The 3,707-nt window shown below is 36.7% G+C and overlaps 1 pseudogene; it reads left to right on the forward strand.

Moving 5' to 3' along the window:
• LOC102492326 (AKT-interacting protein pseudogene) overlaps window positions 1–3,232 on the forward strand; it is a 30,062-nt pseudogene extending 26,830 nt beyond the window's left edge.
• The last annotated feature ends 475 nt before the right edge of the window (window positions 3,233–3,707 follow it).

Genomic DNA, 3,707 nt, shown 5'->3' on the forward strand with positions numbered 1-3,707 from the left:
AGGTTTTTGCTATAGGGCACATGCGCTCGCCAGACAGATAGAGAGAGACAGAGAGACAGAAAGCGAGAAATCACCCCCCAGGGGGGATGGCCACGCTGCAATCCCTTCTCCTGCATTCTCCTCTTGGGATCTTGGGCACACACGCACATATGCCCAGCGTGAGTTTTAAGCCACCGGGTCTGGGACGTGAACCGTGGTCGACTATGTGGGAGTCCAGCGACACAGCCATTATGCTAACTGCTGGTTCCCCAATATTTTTTAACTTAAGAAATTTTATTTGAGTTGTAAAATTAATAAAAGTACTGTTCTTATCATCACTGGAATAATTTCAAACAGAGTTTTAATTACAACAATTGCTTACAGGGGGTCTTGTTGCTTCTGGAAAATTTAACTTTTGCAAAATAGCAATTCTCAAAAAATTGTAGTCAAATTTATTGAGTATTATCTATTTGACTGACATTTGAGGTATGTTATTTCACTAATTCTTGCAAAAGCTTTATTAAGTACTCTTAATCACAATTTACAAATAAACAAGCTAACAAATTGAAACCAAAAGTGGTTAGTAGCTTCACAACATCACATAGTTATGGATATGGCCCATGCTTGAACTTGATTCCAAAGCCAACTATAAATAAATTTATACACACACACACACACACACACACACATATGTATATGTATATATGTGTGTGTGTATACACATACATAATTCACATAGAAAATAAATGTTACATATTTTTTTCAAGGAAGAAAATTAAAATATTAGGTCATCAAGAAAGTCATGACGCATTTTTTCTATGCAAAAATGCATCATGACATTCTCAATGACCAAATATGTCCAAAATTTGTCTCTATCTGTAGCTACTCTGTTTTTAATTTTGTCACAAGAGTCTTCTTTTGTCTAAACTAGAAAGCTGAATCAGGTGCCCACAGCATAGATACTTTAATGAATCTAATTTTAGTATCAGATTGTGTGTGTGTGTGTGTGTGTGTGCATCTGTGTGTTTTGTCTGAGCTTTGTCTTTTGTCAGTGATGTGCTTTTTTTTCTTTTAGATGACTGAGAGTAGTTTAGAATCACTAAGAATAAGCTGTAAATCTCTCAAAGATGCTTTAGATGATATCTGCTACTTTTTACCTCTCTATAGGGCACATGCGCTCGCCAGACAGATAGAGAGAGACAGAGAGACAGAAAGCGAGAAATCACCCCCCAGGGGGGATGGCCACGCTGCAATCCCTTCTCCTGCATTCTCCTCTTGGGATCTTGGGCACACACGCACATATGCCCAGCGTGAGTTTTAAGCCACCGGGTCTGGGACGTGAACCGTGGTCGACTATGTGGGAGTCCAGCGACACAGCCATTATGCTAACTGCTGGTTCCCCAATATTTTTTAACTTAAGAAATTTTATTTGAGTTGTAAAATTAATAAAAGTACTGTTCTTATCATCACTGGAATAATTTCAAACAGAGTTTTAATTACAACAATTGCTTACAGGGGGTCTTGTTGCTTCTGGAAAATTTAACTTTTGCAAAATAGCAATTCTCAAAAAATTGTAGTCAAATTTATTGAGTATTATCTATTTGACTGACATTTGAGGTATGTTATTTCACTAATTCTTGCAAAAGCTTTATTAAGTACTCTTAATCACAATTTACAAATAAACAAGCTAACAAATTGAAACCAAAAGTGGTTAGTAGCTTCACAACATCACATAGTTATGGATATGGCCCATGCTTGAACTTGATTCCAAAGCCAACTATAAATAAATTTATACACACACACACACACACACACACACATATGTATATGTATATATGTGTGTGTGTATACACATACATAATTCACATAGAAAATAAATGTTACATATTTTTTTCAAGGAAGAAAATTAAAATATTAGGTCATCAAGAAAGTCATGACGCATTTTTTCTATGCAAAAATGCATCATGACATTCTCAATGACCAAATATGTCCAAAATTTGTCTCTATCTGTAGCTACTCTGTTTTTAATTTTGTCACAAGAGTCTTCTTTTGTCTAAACTAGAAAGCTGAATCAGGTGCCCACAGCATAGATACTTTAATGAATCTAATTTTAGTATCAGATTGTGTGTGTGTGTGTGTGTGTGTGCATCTGTGTGTTTTGTCTGAGCTTTGTCTTTTGTCAGTGATGTGCTTTTTTTTCTTTTAGATGACTGAGAGTAGTTTAGAATCACTAAGAATAAGCTGTAAATCTCTCAAAGATGCTTTAGATGATATCTGCTACTTTTTACCTCTTCTAGTTTCTTGAGAAGTAGGTTAATAACTGCAAAATGACATTTCAAATTCTTTCAAAATTAATGCTTCATCCAGAGGATTTATTTTGGGGGAGATAAAAAGCATTTCCCCTTTTGAGCAGATGAGTAAATGAATAAAGATCTGGGTTACCAGAAAGAACTGCAAACATGCATTTGTGTATGTAACACCTGCCCAGACTACAAAGATGAATAGGATGTGACTTTCTTAACAAGTTTCATGTTATTGTGATAAAATAAGTTAAAACATTTTAAAGTTTTAAAATTCAGCTCAGTCCTGCATTTTAAAAATCTATTGTTTTCCTCTCTTAAATATTTTTACTGTTACAGTTGGTAATGGCATCAAGTATAATGGCAACTTATTCGATGATAACTTGTGTGCTTCTAGAGCTGAGGGGGGAAGAAGGTAAGGACAGCTCTATGCTCCTACTGTCGCCTGCAATCAGAAGAACTGGGAAAGGTCATTTTAACCTGACTAATCCCACTTTTCTCAAGTTGAATTTGGGCTTTGTTTCATTCCCAGTGACATTTAGGATTTCTCTAGACATGAACCAGAAGGTATGTATTGACGTATACATTGCACTTAACGTACTTAGAAAAGTATCTGATACACATAACAAACAAAATATCTCTTTATATTTCTATTCAAGAAGTCTTCACAACTCAGTAGTCTTAACAGTTAATATGTCTCTGTGCTATACAAGGTATGGTGGTACATGGGACCCAGTGGTTAAGACAGAGATTAGTTTCATTCTCAGCACCACTGCTACCAAGGTCAATAGCCTTGTACAAATTATTTTACTTAGCTCCATATGACCTATCTGAAGAGTGATAATAAAACATGGATGTTTAATAAAACTAATTTAATTTTTTCTTCTAATTTAGGTTATTCTAGAGATAGCCTTTTTGAAGTCTTCCTGCGCAGACATGCTTGGTTGCATTGACTCTTTTGCCACAATAATCACCATATTTCGGTGTGACGGAACAAACCATTGTTGCATTGGAGGCAATTATTGATTCTTAAATATTTCATCCATGGGGCCAGCAGGTGGTGTAATGGCTATGTCGCTGGACTCCCATGTAGTCGACCGTGGTTCGAGTCCCAGACCCAGTGGCTTAAACTCATGCCAGGCACGTGTGCGTGCGTGCCCAACATCCTGAGAGGAAAATGGAGGAGAAGGGATTGCAGCGTGGCCGCCCTCCTTGGGGGGTAATTTCTCACTTTCTGTCTCTCTGTCCTCTCTGTCTTTCTGGTGAGTGCACGCACCCTATAGCAAAAACCTCTCCAAAAAAAAAAAAAAATCATCCGTTGTTCAATATTAGTCTCTACACTCTTCTCTTCCTCCTCCTTTTTTTCATATGCTTTACCCCCTCTAAGATCTACTTAATACTACACAGCAAACTTATAGCAATGAGTAT

Source organism: Tupaia chinensis, unplaced genomic scaffold, assembly GCF_000334495.1.
Source record: "Tupaia chinensis unplaced genomic scaffold, TupChi_1.0 Scaffold000018_1, whole genome shotgun sequence".
NCBI lineage: Eukaryota > Metazoa > Chordata > Mammalia > Scandentia > Tupaiidae > Tupaia > Tupaia belangeri.